This window comes from Vigna unguiculata, unplaced genomic scaffold, assembly GCF_004118075.2.
Source record: "Vigna unguiculata cultivar IT97K-499-35 unplaced genomic scaffold, ASM411807v1 contig_669, whole genome shotgun sequence".
NCBI lineage: Eukaryota > Viridiplantae > Streptophyta > Magnoliopsida > Fabales > Fabaceae > Vigna > Vigna unguiculata.
In genome coordinates this window covers 144389-164608 of record NW_021011393.1, presented here as the reverse complement: position 1 = coordinate 164608, position 20220 = coordinate 144389, and the positions used below count along the sequence as shown (strand labels likewise).

The 20220-nt window shown below is 35.1% G+C and overlaps 1 long non-coding RNA gene across 2 annotated transcripts; it reads right to left on the bottom strand.

Moving 5' to 3' along the window:
• Positions 1-15912: 15912 nt before the first annotated feature.
• On the bottom strand, positions 15913-18015 carry LOC114172667. Of its 2 annotated transcripts, none has more exons than XR_003602216.1 (3): positions 17932-18015; positions 17742-17822; positions 15913-15986 (listed from the first exon to the last, which is right to left on the bottom strand). It is a non-coding gene; the product is annotated as an uncharacterized LOC114172667 (long non-coding RNA). The 2 variants fall into 2 exon arrangements; XR_003602215.1 differs by lacking the exon at positions 15913-15986 and adding an exon at positions 16361-16400.
• Positions 18016-20220: the final 2205 nt, after the last annotated feature.

Genomic DNA, 20220 nt, shown 5'->3' with positions numbered 1-20220 from the left:
CAAGAGGCCTGAAATTCATTAAGGGCTATGGCCCATGTATCGTTTTATGCATTTCTTCGCTACACTCTTTGTTAAACTTGTATATGGCCCAGGTTGTAGAGGTTGGGTTAAGGACCCCAAGACTATGCTACTGCACTATCGTTTGCGTGATGTTTCCTTTAATTTCGTCTAATAATTAAATGGGACGTTACATATCATATCCATCAAATCACTCACAAACTTGAACAAACTTTACTCTTAATCCTCCCACTTTCACCTTTAATCTACTTAAAGTGAACAACACAAACTTCACACTGTAATCCACTTGATGTCATCCTCTCCCTCTCCATCAAATCAACCTTAAGGGAAAAAGAGGTAAAGTAAAAGGGATATTCTTCTCTTTTTAAGTCATCTCTGTTATGTCTTGGTTTGAGGGTGATATCAAGATTACAATTATGTCCGCAATTTATTTTTCAGCTTAATTATGAAAATGATGTAAAAATATGACTTTTCAAATTATTTTTACAAAAATAATTAATCACGTGAATTTGAAAATTGTTATAAAATAAAGTTTCAAAAGTAATTTTTAACTATAAAATTTTCTATTAAATTATCTTTTAAATATTTTATTATTAAAATATGTTACTTTCATTTATGCATTTTCATATTTTTTTCTATGATAAATCAAACTTATATAATGATAATTTTTAATTGTTTTTAAAATAAAGTACAATTTGGTAATCTTGTTTTTTTATGATTTAAATATAAGTTTTAATCTATCACATCCATCAAATCACTCACAAACTTGAACAAACTTTACTCTTAATCCACCCACTTTCACCTTTAATCTACTTAAAGTGAAAACCACAAACTTCACAACGTAATCCACTTGATGTCATCCTCTCCCTCTCCATCCAATCAACCTTGAGGGAGAAAGAGGGCAAGTAAAACGGATATTCTTCTGTATTTAAGTCATCTCTGTTATGTCTTGGTTTGCGGGTGATATCAAGATTACAACTATGTCCGCAATTTATTTTTCAGCTTAATTATGAAAATGATGTAAAAATATGACTTTTCAAATTATTTTTACAAAAATAATTAATCACGAGAATTTGAAAATTGTTATAAAATAAAGTTTCAAAATTAATTTTTAACTATAAAATTTTCTATTAAATTATCATTTAAATATTTTTTTATTAAAATATGTTACTTTCATTTATACATTTTCATATTTTTTTCTACGATAAATCAAACTTATATAATGATAATTTTTAATTATTTTTAAAATAATGTACAATTTGGTAATCTTGTATTTTTATGATTTAAATATAAGTTCTAATTTATCACATCCATCAAATCACTCACAAACTTGAACAAATTTTACTCTTAATCCACCCACTTTTAACTTTAATCTACTTAAAGTGAACAACACAAACTTCACACTATAATCCACTAGATGTCATCCTCTCTCTGTCCATCCAATCAACCTTGAGGGAGAAAGTGGGAAAGGAAAAGGGATATTCTTCTGTTTTTAAGTCATCTCTTTTATGTCATAGTTTGAGGGTGATATCAAGATTACAATTATGTCTGTAATTTATTTTTCAACTTAATTATGAAAATGATGTAAAAATATGACTTTTTAAATTATTTTTACAAAAATAATTAATACAGAAAATTTGAAAATATTTATAAAATAAGGTTTAAAAAGTAATTTTTAATTATAATTTTTTTAATTACATTATCTTTTAAATATTTTTTTTATTAAAATATGTTACTTTCATTTATACATTTTCATATTTTTTCTACGATAAATCAAACTTACATAATGATAATTTTTAATTATTTTTAACATAAAGTACAATTTGATATCTTGTTTTCTAAGGATTTAAATATAAGTTCTAATCTATCACATCCATCAAATGACTCACAAACTTGAACAAACTTTACTCTTAATCCACCCACTTTCACCTTTAATCTACTTAAAGTGAACAACACAAACTTCACACTGTAATCCACTTGATGTCATCCTCTCCCTCACCATCCAATCAACCTTAAGGGAGAAAGAGTGAAAGTAAAAGGGATATTCTTCTGTTTTTAAGTCATCTCAGTTATGTCTTGGTGTGAGGGTGATATCAAGATTACAATTATGTCCGTAATTTATTTTTCAGCTTAATTATGAAAATGATGTAAAAATATGACATTTTAATTTATTTTTACAAAAATAATTAATCACGAAAATTTGAAAATTGTTATAAAATAGTTTAAAAAGTAATTTTTAATTATAAAATTTTCTATTATATTATCATTTGAATATTTTATTATTAAAATATGTTAATTTCATTTATACATTTTCATATTTTTTTCTACGTTAAATCAAACTTCTATAATGATAATTTTTCATTATTTTTAAAATAAAGTACAAGTTGGTAATCTTGTTTTTTTATGATTTAAATATGTTTTAATTTGTCACATCCATCAAATCACTCGCAAACTTGAACAAACCTTACTCTTAATCCACCCACTTTCACCTTTAAACTACTTAAAGTAAACAACACAAACTTCACACTGTAATCCACTTGATGTCATCCTCTCCCTCTCCATCCAATCAACCTTGAGGGAAAAAGAGGGAAAGGAAAAGGGATATTCTTTTGTTTTTAAGTCATCTTTGTGATGTCTTGGTTTGAGGGTGATATCAAGATTACAATTATGTCCGCAATTTATTTTTCAGCTTAATTATTAAAATGATGTAAAAATATGACATTTTAAATTATTTTTACAAAAATAATTAATAAGGAAAATTTGAAAATATTTATAAAATAAGATTTAAAAAGTAATTTTTAATTATAAATTTGTTTATTACATTATCTTTTATATAATTTTTTATTAAAATATGTTACTTTCATTTATACATTTTCATATTTTTTCTACGATAAATCAAACTTACAAAATGGTAATTTTTAATTATTTTTAAAATAACGTACAATTTGGTAATCTTGATTTAAATATAAGTTCTAATCTATCACATCCATCAAATCACTCACAAACTTGAACAAACTTTACTCTTAATCCACCCACTTTCACCTTTAATCTACTTAAAGTGAACAACACAAACTTCACACAGTAATCCACTTGATGTAATCATCTCTCTCCATCCAATCAACCTTGAGGGAGAAAGAGGGAAAGCAAAAGGGATATTCTTCTGTTTTTAAGTCATCTATGTGATGTCTTGGTTTGAGGGTGATATCAAGATTACAATTATGTCCGCAATTTATTTTTCAGCTTAATTATGAAAATGATGTAAAAATATGACTTTTTAAATTATTTTACAAAAATAATTAATCACGAAAATTTGAAAATTTTTATAACATAGTTTAAAAAGTAATTTTTAATTATAAATTTGTTTATTACATTATCTTTTAAATATTTATTTATTAAAATATGTTACTTTCATTTATACATTTTCATATTTTTTCTTTGATAAATCAAACTTATATAATGATAATTTTTAATTATTTTTAAAATAAAGTACAATTTGGTAATCTTGTTTTTTTATGATTTAAATATAAGTTTTAATCTATCACATCCATCAAATCACTCATAAACTTGAACAAACTTTACTCTTAATCCACCCACTTTCACCTTTAATCTACTTAAAGTGAACAACACAAACTTCACACTGTAATCCACTTGATGTCATCCTCTCCCTCTCCATCCAATCAACCTTAAGGGAGAGAGAGGGAAAGTAAAAGGGATATTCTTCTGTTTTTAAGTCATCTCTGTCATGTCTTGGTTTGAGGGTGATATCAAGATTACAATTATGTCCGCAACTTATTTTTCAGCTTAATTATGAAAATGATGTAAAAATGTGACATTTTAATTTATTTTTACAAAAATAATTAATCACGAAAATTTGAAAATTGTTATAAAATAGTTTAAAAAGTAATTTTTAATTATAAAATTTTCTATTACATTATCATTTGAATATTTTATTATTAAAATATGTTAATTTAATTTATACATTTTCATATTTTTTTCTACGATAAATAAAACTTACATAATGATAATTTTTAATTATTTTTAAAATAACGTACAATTTGGTAATCTTGTTTTTTTATGATTTAAATATAAGTTTTAATCTATCACATCCATCAAATCACTCACAAACTTGAACAAACTTTACTCTTAATCCACCCACTTTCACCTTTAATCTACTTAAAGTGAACAACACAAACTGCACACTGTAATCCACTTGATGTCATCCTCTCCCTCTCCATCCAATCAACCTTGAGGGAGAAAGAGGTAAAGTAAAAAGGATATTCTTCTGTTTTTAAGTCATCTCTGTTATGTCTTGGTTTGAGGGTGATTTCAAGATTACAATTATGTTCGCAATTTATTTTTCAGCTTAATTATGAAAATGATGTAAAACTATGACTTTTTAAATTATTTTTACAAAAATAATTAATCACGAAAATTTGAAAATTTTTATAACATAGTTTAAAAAGTAATTTTTAATTATAAAATTTTCTATTACATTATCATTTGAATATTTTATTACATTATCTTTTATATAATTTTTTATTAAAACATGTTACTTTCACTTATACATTTTCATATTTTTTCTTTGATAAATCAAACTTATATAATGATAATTTTTAATTATTTTAAAAATAAAGTACAATTTGGTAATCTTGTTTTTTTATGATTTAAATATAAGTTCTAATCTATCACATCCATCAAATCACTCACAAACTTGAACAAACTTTACTCTTAATCCACCCACTTTCTCCTTTAATCTACTTAAAGTGAACAACACAAACTTCACACGGTAATCCACTTGATGTAATCATCTCCCTCTCCATCCAATCAACCTTGAGGGAGAAAGAGGGAAAGGAAAAGGGATATTCTTTTGTTTTTAAGTCATCTATCTGATGTCTTGGTTTGAGGGTGATATCAAGATTACAATTATGTCCGCAATTTATTTTTCAGCTTAATTATGAAAATGATGTAAAAATATGACATTTTAAATTATTTTTACAAAAATAATTAATAAGGAAAATTTGAAAATATTAATAAAATGAGATTTAAAAAGTAATTTTTAATTATGAATTTGTTTATTACATTATCTTTTAAAATATTTTTATTAAAATATGTTACTTTCACTTATACATTTTCATATTTTTTCTTTGATAAATCAAACTTATATAATGATAATTTTTAATTATTTTTAAAATAACGTACAATTTGATAATCTTGTATTTTTATGATTTAAATATAAGTTCTAATTTATCACATCCATCAAATCACTCACAAACTTGAACAAACTTTACTCTTAATCCACCCACTTTTAACTTTAATCTACTTAAAGTGAACAACACAAACTTCACACTATAATCCACTAGATGTCATCCTCTCTCTGTCCATCCAATCAACCTTGAGGGAGAAAGTGGGAAAGGAAAAGGGATATTCTTCTGTTTTTAAGTCATCTCTGTTATGTCATAGTTTGAGGGTGATATCAAGATTACAATTATGTCTGCAATTTATTTTTCAATTTAATTATGAAAATGATGTAAAAATATGACTTTTTAAATTATTTTTACAAAAATAATTAATACGGAAAATTTGAAAATATTTATAAAATAAGGTTTATAAAGTAATTTTTAATTATAATTTTTTTTATTACATTATCTTTTAAATATTTTTTTATTAAAATATATTACTTTCATTTATACATTTTCATATTTTTTCTACGATAAATCAAACTTACATAATGATAATTTTTAATTATTTTTAACATAAAGTACAATTTGATATCTTGTTTTCTAAGGATTTAAATATAAGTTCTAATCTATCACATCCATCAGATGACTCACAAACTTGAACAAACTTTACTCTTAATCCACCCACTTTCACCTTTAATCTACTTAAAGTGAAAACCACAAACTTCACACTGTAATCCACTTGATGTCATCCTCTCCCTCTCCATCCAATCAACCTTGAGGGAGAAAGAGGGAAAGTAAAACGGATATTCTTCTGTATTTAAGTCATCTCTGTTATGTCTTGGTTTGAGGGTGAAATCAAGATTACAATTATGTCCACAATTTATTTTTCAGCTTAATTATGAAAATGATGTAAAAATATGACTTTTTAAATTATTTTTACAAAATTAATTAATAAGGAAAATTTAAAAATATTTATAAAATAAGGTTTGAAAAGTAATTTTTAATTATAAATTTTGTTATTACATTATCTTTTAAATATTTTTTATTAAAATATGTTACTTTCATTTATATATTAACATATTTTTTCTACGATAAATCAAACTTATATAATGATCATTTTTAATTATTTTTAAAATAAAGTACAATTTGGTAATCTTGTTTTTTAATGATTTAAATATAAGTTTTAATCTATCACATCCATCAAATCACTCACAAACTTGAACAAACATTACTCTTAATCCACCCACTTTCCCCTTTAATCTAGTTAAAGTGAAAACCACAAACTTCACAATGTAATCCACTTGATGTCATCCTCTCCCTCTCAATCCAATCAACCTTGAGGGAGAAAGAGGGAAAGTAAAAGCGATATTCTTCTGTATTTAAGTCATCTCTGTTATGTCTTGGTTTGCGGGTGATATCAAGATTACAATTATGTCCGCAATTTATTTTTAAGCTTAATTATGAAAATGATGTAAAAATATGACTTGTTAAATTATTTTTACAAAAATAATTAATAACGAGAATTTCAAAAATTGTTATAAAATAAAGTTTAAAAAGTAATTTTTAATTATAAAATTTTCTATTCCATTATCTTTTAAATATTTTATTATTAAAATATGTTACTTTCATTTATACATTTTTCATATTTTTTCTACGATAAATCAAACTTAAATAATGATAATTTTTAATCATTTTTAAAATAAAGTACAATTTGGTAATCCTGTTTTTTTATCATTTAAATATAAGTTTTAATCTATCACATCCATCAAATCACTCACAAACTTGAACAAACTTTACTCTTAATCCACCAACTTTCACCTTTAATCTACTTAAAGTGAACAACACAAACTTCACACTGTAATCCACTTGATGTCATCCTCTCCCTCTCCATCTAATCAACCTTGAGGGAGAAAGAGGGAAAGGAAAAGGGATATTCTTTTGTTTTTAAGTCATCTCTGTGATGTCTTGGTTTGAGGGTGATATGAAGATTACAATTATGTCCGCAATTTATTTTTCAGCTTAATTATGAAAATGATTTAAAAAAATGAGTTTTTAAATTATTTTTACAAAAATAATTAATAAGGAAAAATTGAAAATATTTATAAAATAAGATTTAAAAAGTAATTTTTCATTAGAAATTTGTTTATTACATTATCTTTTAAATATTTTTTTATTAAAATATTTTACTTTCATTTATACATTTATATATTTTTGCTTTGATAAATCAAACTTATATAATGATAATTTTTAATTATTTTTAAAATAAAGTACAATTTGGTAATCTTTTTTTTTTATGATTTAAATATAAGTTTTAATCTATCACATCCATCAAATGACTCGCAAACTTGAACAAACTTTACTCTTAATCCACCCACTTTCACCTTTAATCTACTTAAAGTGAAAACCACAAACTTCACACTGTAATCCACTTGATGTCATCCTCTCCCTCTCCATCCAATCAACCTTGAGGGAGAAAGAGGGAAAGTAAAACGGATATTGTTCTGTATTTAAGTCATCTCTGTTATGTCTTGGTTTGAGGGTGAAATCAAGATTACAATTATGTCCACAATTTATTTTTCAGCTTAATTATGAAAATGATGTAAAAATATGACTTTTTAAATTATTTTTACAAAATTAATTAATAAGGAAAATTTAAAAATATTTATAAAATAAGGTTTGAAAAGTAATTTTTAATTATAAATTTTGTTATTACATTATCTTTTAAATATTTTTTTATTAAAATATGTTACTTTCATTTATACATTAACATATTTTTTCTACGATAAATCAAACTTATATAATGATCATTTTTAATTATTTTTAAAATAAAGTACAATTTGGTAATCTTGTTTTTTAATGATTTAAATATAAGTTTTAATCTATCACATCCATCAAATCACTCACAAACTTGAACAAACTTTACTCTTAATCCACCTACTTTCCCCTTTAATCTAGTTAAAGTGAAAACCACAAACTTCACAATGTAATCCACTTGATGTCATCCTCTCCCTCTCAATCCAATCAACCTTGAGGGAGAAAGAGGGAAAGTAAAAGCGATATTCTTCTGTATTGAAGTCATCTCTGTTATGTCTTGGTTTGCGGGTGATATCAAGATTACAATTATGTCCACAATTTATTTTTCAGCTTAATTATGAAAATGATGTAAAAATATGACTTTTTAAATTATTTTTACAAAATTAATTAATAAGGAAAATTTAAAAATATTTATAAAATAAGGTTTGAAAAGTAATTTTTAATTATAAATTTTGTTATTACATTATCTTTTAAATATTTTTTTATTAAAATATGTTACTTTCATTTATACATTAACATATTTTTTTTACGATAAATCAAACTTATATAATGATCATTTTTAATTATTTTTAAAATAAAGTACAATTTGGTAATCTTGTTTTTTAATGATTTAAATATAAGTTTTAATCTATCATATCCATCAAATCACTCACAAACTTGAACAAACTTTACTCTTAATCCACCCACTTTCCCCTTTAATCTAGTTAAAGTGAAAACCACAAACTTCACAATGTAATCCACTTGATGTCATCCTCTCCCTCTCAATCCAATCAACCTTGAGGGAGAAAGAGGGAAAGTAAAAGCGATATTCTTCTGTATTTAAGTCATCTCTGTTGTGTCTTGGTTTGCGGGTGATATCAAGATTACAATTATGTCTGCAATTTATTTTTCAGCTTAATTATGAAAATGATGTAAAAATATGACTTGTTAAATTATTTTTACAAAAATAATTAATAACGAGAATTTCAAAAATTGTTATAAAATAAAGTTTAAAAAGTAATTTTTAATTATAAAATTTTCTATTCCATTATCTTTTAAATATTTTATTATTAAAATATGTTACTTTCATTTATACATTTTTCATATTTTTTCTACGATAAATCAAACTTAAATAATGATAATTTTTAATCATTTTTAAAATAAAGTACAATTTGGTAATCCTGTTTTTTTATCATTTAAATATAAGTTTTAATCTATCACATCCATCAAATCACTCACAAACTTGAACAAACTTTACTCCTAATCACCAACTTTCACCTTTAATCTACTTAAAGTGAACAACACAAACTTCACACTGTAATCCACTTGATGTCATCCTCTCCCTCTCCATCTAATCAACCTTGAGGGAGAAAGAGGGAAAGGAAAAGGGATATTCTTTTGTTTTTAAGTCATCTCTGTGATGTCTTGGTTTGAGGGTGATATGAAGATTACAATTATGTCCGCAATTTATTTTTCAGCTTAATTATGAAAATGATTTAAAAAAATGAGTTTTTAAATTATTTTTACAAAAATAATTTATAAGGAAAAATTGAAAATATTTATAAAATAAGATTTAAAAAGTAATTTTTGATTAGAAATTTGTTTATTACATTATCTTTTAAATATTTTTTTATTAAAATATTTTACTTTCATTTATACATTTATATATTTTTGCTTTGATAAATCAAACTTGTAACGTCCCATTTAATTATTAAGCGAAATTAAAGGAAAGCGTCACACAATATAAGTACAGTAGCGTAGTCTTGGGGTCTTTAACCCAACCCCGACAAAACTCGGGCACACCACGATGCCAAAGGAAAACTGAATACAATACAACATAGAGTGTAGCGTAGAATACAGAAAGAGATACGTGGGCCATAGCCCTAAATAGAACACAAGGAAAACTTCAGCCCAGATGGCTAAGCAGCGGAATCACCATTCGCTTGTTGACCATGAGAACCTCGCCCATCTGCTCCCATCAACCAAATTGATGATCATCGCAAGAGAGAACAGCCACATACATCATAACCATGCAATAAAACGGGTAAGCTAGAGCCAACAACATCTTCATCATGCAGTCAAATATATTTTTCCTCATCTCATAACCACATAGCAACTACATATGTTATGACTCTTCATCCAATACACTACGACTCGACTCGACTCATCCGGATACGTATAACTTGGTCGGATTCAGCAGACGTTCGCACTTGTGGTGAATACTCCTGCTCGACTCTGAGCTGCTCATCTCCGAGCTATGTGTTACAAGTGTTACGATGAATCATATCTCCCTCACCACAAGGTTAGCCCTTAATGAATTTCAGGCCTCCTGCTACTCTCACCACAGGAGTCAGTCTGCTCTAAGTGAGACTAACTGGCCCCTTAGAGTGTCAGGATGCAATCCTTACCTTGAATCCTTACCTAGTTATACAGATGGGGCACCACTACAAAAAAAATTGAAATTACCGACGGAATTTTACCGACGGATATATTTCTGTCGGTAAATTTGAATTACCGACGGATTTTACCGACGGATTCTCAAATTTGAATTACCGACGAATTTTACCGACGGATATATTTCTGTCGGTAAATTTCAATTACCGACGGATTTTACCGACGGATTCTCAAATTTTAATTACCGACGGATTCTCAAATTTCATTTACCGACAGAAAAATCTGTCGGTAAAATCCGTCGATAATTCAAATTTTTTTTACCGACAAATTTACTGACGGATTTTTCCGTCGGTAAAAGAAGCGGGAAATTTCCCGCCCAAATCTCACCTTATAAGAAGACGAGGAGAAGAAGAAAAGAAGAAGAAGAAGAAGAAGAGAAGAAGAAGAAGAGAAGAAGGAGAAGAAGAAGAAAAAGAAGGAGAAAGAGAAGAAGAAGGAGAAGAAAAGAAGGAGAAGAAGAAGAAGAAGAGAGGAAGAAGGAGAAGAAGAAGAGGAAGAAGGAGAAGATGAAGGAGAAGAAGGAGAAGAAGAAGAAGAAGAAGAAGAAAAAGAAGGAGAAAGAGAAGAAGAAGGAGAAGAAAAGAAGGAGAAGAAGAAGAAGAAGAGAGGAAGAAGGAGAAGAAGAAGAGGAAGAAGGAGAAGATGAAGGAGAAGAAGGAGAAGAAAGAGGAAGAAGATAACAACGGCGGTGGCGGCGACGGCGGCGGTGGCGACGGTGGCGACGGTGGCGGCGACGATGGTGGCAGTGGCGACGGTGATGGCGACGGCGACAACGACGGCGACATTGACGGCGACCACGAAAAAAAACGAAAAAAAAAATTGAAAGAGGGAGGAGGAAGAAGATGAATAGTGTAATTAATTTACCGACGGATATTTAGGTCGGTAATTACCGACGGATATTTTCCGTCGGTCATTACCGACGGATTTTATTTATCGACGGATTTTTCCGTCGATAATTACCGACGGAACATGATTTCCCCAACAAGAAAATTTTCGACCTCGAAAATGAAGACTCACTAGGTAAACAGATGTGGATGTGATTTTCTCATGTCCTCCTCTAACTCCCACGTCGAGTCACCCGTCCTCCGATCCCAGATAAATTTAACAAGACTAACGGTCTTTCCACGACATTCTTCAACCTTGCTATCCTCAAGAGCTATGGGTGGTACTTCCACTGTGAGGTTCTCCCTGATCTATATATCTTCGGCTTCTAACACATGAGCTGGGTCAAACACGTACTTCCTCAGCTGTGACACATGAAACACTGGATGAAGGTTCGCCAACTGCGGGGGTAAGGCTATCTCATAAGCTACTGGCCCTATCCTCCTCGTGATCTGATACGGGCCAAGGAACTTGGGTGAAAGCTTCCTTGAGCGGAGAGCCCTTCCCACACCCGTGGTTCGGGTCACCCTCAAGAATACATGGTCTCCCGCTGCAAACTCCAAAGGCCTCCTCCTGCGATCCGCATAGGCCTTCTGTCTACTCTGCGAAGCCAACATCCTGTCTCTCACCATCCTCACCTTCTCGGTGGTCTGCTCTAACAACTCAGGTCCAACCAACACGGCCTCTCCCTCCTGATACCAACAAAGAGGAGTCCTACACCTCCTGCCGTAAAGAGCCTCGTATGGCGCCATGCCAATGCTCGCATGAAAACTGTTGTTGTAGGTAAACTCTATCAAAGGCAATACCTCGTCCCAAGCACCCAGATGATCCAATATCAGTCTGAGGGTGATAAGCCGAACTCATGGTGAGCTTGCTACCCATAGCACTCTGCAACGTCTGCCAAAATCGGGATGTGAACCGCGGGTCTCTGTCGGAAACTATACTCGAGGGCACTCCATGGAGTCTTACTATCTCTTTAATGTACAGCTGAGCCAACTTGGCCATGGACATCCTCAAGTTCATCGCCAAGAAATGAGCACTCTTGGTCAATCGGTCCACTATCACCCAGATGGTGTCATGCCCTCTGAAAGTCCGTGGAAGATGAGTCACAAAATCCATGGAGATGCTGTCCCATTTCCACACCGGTATCTCTAAAGGCTGTAGATTTCCCCCGGGTCTCTGGTGCTCCACCTTCGCCTTCTGACACGTCAGACAAGCGGATACAAACTGTGCCACATCCTTCTTCATCCCCTGCCACCAGAAGGTTTCCTTGAGGTCCTGGTACATCTTAGTCATGCCAGGATGCAAGCTAAGACGACTCTTGTGTCCTTCCTCAAGGATCAACCTTCTCACCTCAGCATCATCAGGTATACATACTCTGCCTCAAAACCTCAGTATGCCATCCTCACCCAAAACAAAATCTCTAGCCTCATCTGATCCAATCTGTTCCCTAACTCTGCTCAGACTGGCATCCAACAACTGCCTCTCCCTGATCGAGTCTAAGAAGTCACTAGATATAGTAAGGGTACTACACCTAATGGACTCAGACCCCAACTCCACCTGTATCCTCATATCTCTGAACTTCTCTAGCAGTTCTACCTCTTTTATCATGAGATGTGCCGTATGTACCGTCTTTCTGCTCAGAGCATCTGCTACCACATTTGCCTTCCCCGGGTGATATAGAAGTTCGAAGTCATAGTCCTTCAGGAATTCCATCCACCTCCTCTGCCTCATGTTCAACTCCTTCTGATCAAACAAGTACTTTAAGCTCTTGTGGTCGCTTAACACCCGAAACTGAGCACCATACAGAAAGTGCCTCCAGATCTTCAAGGCAAAAACTATAGCCGCCAATTCCAAGTCATGAGTGGGATAGTTACGCTCATGTATCTTAAGCTGCCTCGAAGCATATGCCACGGCCTTCTTTTCTTGCATCAAAACACAACCAAGTCCAAGATGAGACGCGTCGCAGTAGACTTCAAACGGTTTCCCCACATCCGGAATTACCAATATAGGAGCACTCGTCAATCTCCTCTTTAACTCTTGAAAGCTCTCCTCACACTTGTCCGTCCAAGTGAAGGGTTGGTCCTTCTGTGTAAGCAAAGTCAGAGGCGCCACTATCTTGGAGAATCCCTCTATGAATCTCCTATAGTAGCCCGCTAACCCCACAAAGCTTCTAATCTCTGTGGCCGACTTGGGACTCTCCCAGTTTACCACTGCCTCGACCTTTGTCGGGTCCACTGCAATCCCTTGGGCGGATATCACATGCCCCAAGAACTGAACTTCATCCATCCAGAACTCGCACTTGGACAACTTGGCATACAACTGCTTCTCTCTCAAAACACCAAGCACCAACCTCAGGTGTTCTGCATGTTCCTCCTGAGTCCTGGAATAGATAAGGATGTCGTCTATGAAGACTACGACAAACTTATCTAGGAAAGGTCGGAAGATCCTGTTCATGTAGTCCATAAACACTGCTGGAGCGTTGGTCACACCAAACGGCATAACCACGTACTCATAGTGGCCATACCTGGATCTGAAGGCTGTCTTCTGTACATCATCAGCCTTTACCAAAATCTGGTGGTACCCTGATCGCAGATCTATCTTCGAGAACACTGATGACCCATGCAACTGATCCATCAAGTCGTCGATCCTCGGGAGCGGATACTTGTTCTTGATAGTCATCTTGTTCAATTGCCTGTAATCCACACACAGGCGTGAACTCCCGTCCTTCTTCTTCACCAACAACACTGGTGCTCCCCAAGGTGAAGTGCTGGGTCGGATGAACTGTTTCTCCATCAGATCCTCTATCTGTTTCTTGAGCTCTACCAACTCTGCTGGAGCCATACGATACGGAGCCATCGATACCGGACCGGTGCCTGGGACTAGATCGATGGAGAACTCCACCTCTCTATTGGGAGGCAATCCCGGTACCTCCTCTGGAAACACATCCACAAAATCCTGAACAACCGGTACCACTGACGTTGCCTCTCCTCTCTCCACCTCCATATGCGTGAAGATCATGTAGCACTGCGCACCGTCCTGTAGCTTTCTCATAACTCCCTGGGAGGATACCAACTCATGTTCCTCTGAGTCGGGAAACAACAACTTCTTCTCTCGACAATCTATCAGAATGTGATTGGTAGAGAGCCAATCCATTCCTAAGATCACCTCCAACTCCTGTAGAGGTAGGCAGATTAAGTTCACCCTGTATCTGCGTCCCTCTACCTCTACTGGAAGCCTAGCACACAAGGACGACGTCCTGACCAAACCCGACGCCGGAGTAGATACTGCAAGCTCACACTGCAGCTCGCGCACCGGCAGACCCAACCGTTCCACACATGCATTTCACACAAAAGAGTGTGTCGCTCCAGAATCATACAACACACAACATCTCATCCCAGAAATCACACAATAACCCATAACAAGGTTACCTGAACCTGCAGCCTCAACTCCGGTCATGGCATAGACTCTGCCTGTAGCCTGAGGCCTGTTGCCTCTATCTCTCCGCTGATGCTGGTGAGGAGTCTGAACTGGAGGGCGTGCTGCTGCCCTAGCAAGGGTGCGACAATCCTTCCCAAAGTGGCCCTCCTTGCCACAATTATTGCATCTGCGGTAGCCCTCCATACGCGGACAAGCATACCTCGGCTGTGGTCCTCCACATGTGTAACACTGCACTCGACCCTGTTGAGGAGGAAGACCCCTAGACCCCTGAGACTGATGGTGGGGCCTATCATACGGTCTCCTCCGCTCCTCATGCCTGGGCTTGGACCCAGATGGTCCACCGATCCTCTGAGGCGGCTGTGGCTGCTGGGGACGCTGACCTTCCACCTCACGCTTCATCTTCTCCATCACTCTGGCCTTCTCTACCAGAGCAGCAAAGTCCTTGATGGACAAGGGTGCCACCATCAAGCGGATGTCGCCGCGAAGCCCATTCTCGAACTTCCTGCATCGCCACTCCTCATCGAGTGGTAGGGTGTAGAAACGGCTGAGGTGTTTGAACCTCTCAGCATACTCAGTGACAGTCTTCCCTCCTTGGGTCAACTGGAGGAACTCCACCTCCTTGGCGTATCGGATGCTGTCGGGAAAGTACTCGGAGAGGAATCTCTCCCTGAAAGCCTCCCACGTCACTGGCTCATCCCTCTCCTCCAGGATGGATCTGGTGCTGCTCCACCAATGCTCTGCCTCTCCCGTGAGCATATACACAAAGAACGCCAACCTGTTCTCTGCAGGGCACATCTTCGCATCATAGATGCGCTCTAGGTCCTTCAGCCATTGGGCTGCGGCGTCAGGACTAGTCTTCCCGTCAAACTTCGCCGGGTGGTGTTTCAGAAAGTCCTCCAGGCTCCACTCCCTGACTGCAGGTCGTGGTTCCGGACCAAACACAGGGGCAACCGCCCTGTTCTCCTGCAACTGGCGAAGGGCCTCCATGTGCTGCCGATGAGCATCCTCAGCAGCTACCCTCGCAGCCTCCATCTGCTGCATCACAGCCTGCTGCTGCTCGAGCGATGCCGCCTGCCGCTGCATAGATGCCTCATGCTGCTGCATCATCGCAGCACTCTGCTGCGCCATAGCTGCCACCATTGCCTCTATGGCTCTGGCGATATCTGGTGTGTCCCCTTGGGATGACTGAGAAGCTCGGCGAGGAGGTGCCATAGTCCACTGGCACACAGAAAATCACTTGGTTAGGCTTGATAAAGGCAAGAATTTAACTAAGAACACTCAGAAGATACACAGAGAAAGCTAAGCGGACATCCAAGTCCACAGACCTGAGGAATGACCGCTCTGATACCATAAATGTAACGTCCCATTTAATTATTAAGCGAAATTAAAGGAAAGTGTCACACAATATAAGTACAGTAGCGTAGTCTTGGGGTCTTTAACCCAACCCCGACAAAACTCGGGCACACCACGATGCCAAAGGAAAACTGAATACAATACAACATAGAGTGTAGCGTAGAATACAGAAAGAGATACATGGGCCATAGCCCTAAATAGAACACAAGGAAAACTCCAGCCCAGATGGCTAAGCAGCGGAATCACCATTCGCTTGTTGACCATGAGAACCTCGCCCATCTGCTCCCATCAACCAAATTGATGATCATCGCAAGAGAGAACAGCCACATACATCATAACCATGCAATAAAACGGGTAAGCTAGAGCCAACAACATCTTCATCATGCAGTCAAATATATTTTTCCTCATCTAATAACCACATAGCAACTACACATGTTATGACTCTTCATCCAATACACTACGACTCGACTCGACTCATCCGGATACGTATAACTTGGTCGGATTCAGCGGACGTTCGCACTTGTGGTGAATACTCCTGCTCGACTCTGAGCTGCTCATCTCCGAGCTATGTGTTACAAGTGTTACGATGAATCATATCTCCCTCACCACAAGGTTAGCCCTTAATGAATTTCAGGCCTCCTGCTACTCTCACCACACGAGTCAGTCTGCTCTAAGTGAGACTAACTGGCCCCTTAGAGTGTCAGGATGCAGTCCTTACCTTGAATCCTTACCTAGTTATACAGATGGGGCACCACCATGGGCACCCACTAATAGGGGCCTTGGAATTACGTCCCGACCACTGAAGCGCAACCCCAGAGGTCTCACCTAGAGACCCCAAGGAATTACACGCTGACACAGACTAACGTTCATAAATCAGCAATAAGAGAATATTGAATTATATTTTTCAATTTCATATCAACCCTTGAAGTTTAATCCTCATATCAATCACATCTCAAATCCATACCTTCGATCATCCCCACCCCAATGAGTCTGGGGCCTAGTCTCATGTCAATATCATGTTCCTTTAATTTCAAACCACACATTCTTTTCTCACGCTAAGCCTCATACCAACCCATTCATCCACAATTCACGAATCATGCCAAAAATATACTTCATGTTCCATTACATACATGTTCATCATCATACAATCATACTCAACCAACATGGATCACTCGAGAAGCATTAAACATCCAAATCACAGCACTGTCTCGCCCAGCATCTCGCTCAGGCTGAGGGGTCTCGCTCAGGCGAGCCTCACCCTCGCCTAGGCGAGAGCGCCAAAAACTAGGGCATGGGCAACACGGGATCTCGCTTAAGCGAGATCCCTCTCGCTTGGGCGAGTTGCCTGCTCGCTCAAAAATTGAGCGAGCCGCCTGGGCGACTTTTCGCGCAAAAAACTTAGGCGAGCTCCCTGTTTCATCTCGCCTAGGCGAGATGGACTCGCTTGGGCGAGATTAACAGGTCTCGCCACTGTTCTTCGCTGTACCGCCATGTTTTCCGGCCAAACAACACATATAAAGCGTTTCACACATCAAAACGACAGATTCCAACCATACAATGTAACAACCAACACAAAAACAGTTCTAAAAGAGTCGAAACTAGAACCCTAACTTCCCGTACCTGGATTAAGCTAGCAAACGACCCAACACGCCCCCAACACCGAACGTACGAGCACAACAGCTCACGGAGCGAATGACAGAACTGAAAAGATCGCGAAACAGAGGCACGATATGGGTTATTTGGAACCCTAGCTGTGAAAGGCACGAAAAAAAGGAACAATGGAGACGAAAATGGCTAGCATAGTACTTACATGGAGTAGGAGGCAACTTCGAACTAGCTCGACGACGGCAAGTGCCTAACCCTAGCAGAACGTACTTTTGGCGCACTAAGGGAAATGACGGCTACGATTCTGAAAGAGTGAAAGTGAGTGTGGGATTAGGGCAACATAGTAGGGTCTTATATGCTGGGCCAACCCTTAGGCCCACTTACAAGGGCAGCCCACTAACTTTAGGGCAGAATTAAAAAGGGGCCTTACATATATAATGATAATTTTTCATTATTTTTAAAATAAAGTACAATTTGGTAATCTTGTTTTTTTATGATTTAAATATAAGTTTTAATCTGTCACATCCATCAAATCACTCGCAAACTTGAACAAACTTTACTCTTAATCCACCCACTTTCACCTTTAAACTACTTAAAGTGAACAACACAAACTTCACACTGTAATCCACTTGATGTCATCCTCTCCCTCTCCATCCAATCAACCTTGAGGGAAAAAGAGGGAAAGGAAAAGGGATATTCTTTTGTTTTTAAGTCATCTTTGTGATGTCTTGGTTTGAGGGTGATATCAAGATTACAATTATGTCCGCAATTTATTTTTCAGCTTAATTATTAAAATGATGTAAAAATATGACATTTTAAATTATTTTTACAAAAACAATTAATAAGGAAAATTTGAAAATATTTATAAAATAAGATTTAAAAAGTAATTTTTAATTATAAATTTGTTTATTACATTATCTTTTATATAATTTTTTATTAAAATATGTTACTTTCATTTATACATTTTCATATTTTTTCTACGATAAATCAAACTTACATAATGGTAATTTTTAATTATTTTTAAAATAACGTACAATTTGGTAATCTTGATTTAAATATAAGTTCTAATCTATCACATCCATCAAATCACTCACAAACTTGAACAAACTTTACTCTTAAAGTGAACAACACAAACTTCACACGGTAATCCACTTGATGTAATCATCTCTCTCCATCCAATCAACCTTGAGGGAGAAAGAGGGAAAGCAAAAGGGATATTCTTCTGTTTTTAAGTCATCTATGTGATGTCTTGGTTTGAGGGTGATTGTTGGAAGGGGGAGCCTTTCATCCATAAATGAAGAACAGTTTTGATGATGTCTACTGATCTAGGATAAAATATAGCTTGGTCCAGTTAGGATATGCATTAGGCAATTAGCTTCTCTTTATCAATTGTATTTCAGGCCTGCTGTGTAATCCTGCACATGATTAGTTTCTGAACTAATGGATTAGCTGTGAAGTCTGGCACAAAGTGAGTGAAAATGTACTCACGATAATCGATTAGGTAAATTGCTAATCGAATTAGTGACAGCAAAAACCTTTGTATAAAAGCTGTTTTGGAATCTGTTTTGGGTCTGGAAAAATCAGAAAGATCACGCAGTTTTCATCTGAGACAAAGCCATCTGAGAGACACAAAGTTTCAGAAGATTCTGCAAGATAACTCAAGTACAGATCCAAGAAGAATTGATGGTTGATTCTACCATGATGGATCTTGCTTGATTCAAGGAGCATCAAGTCAAATCTGCACAGCTTAGGTGTTTTCGTTTCTTGTTTTGTTTTCTGTATTTCTGATTATAGTAGCTTCAGTGTTTGAAGTGTGGACCTAGGTGCAATTGTGTGGATGCATTGCTCCTAGGGGGAGTTCTTGATTGTTGAATCAAGTTCTTGGGTTTTGGGGGTTAGAATTACATAGGTGTGCTTGTAATTCTTGGAACCTTTCTGTTTAGTGGAATCCTCCTAAGTGGGTTTACTTAGGAGAAGACTGGACGTAGATTCTTTGTGAATCGAACCAGTATAAATTGTGTGTCTTGATTCCTTCTTCTCTCTTTTAATCCTTCTTGATTGATTTAAACAGTCCATTAACCCAGAACTGTGTAATTGATTAATTGAGCTTTAAAACATAAAGATCTTTCCAAGATTCATCTCAAATTAGTAAAAACACATTAATCAATTCAGATCCCTTTGTGGTTAGGAGTATTAGACAGAACTGTTTTTAACAATTGGCACCAGAGCTGGTTAATCGCACGCTAATCGATTAGAAAGATCCTGTTATGTCTAATACATCTTAAACCTTTGCTGAAGGGGCATCCATTAACAGGCCCCCTCTGTTTGCTGGGGAAAACTATCCCTTCTGGAAAATTCGAATGAAAATCTTTCTTGAATCAGTAGACAAAGGGGTATGGGATGCAGTGGTAAATGGACCTTTTAAACCAATTAAAATAGTGGATGGAGAGACTTTTCCTAAAGAATTCTCACAGTGGACCCCTGATGAGAATAA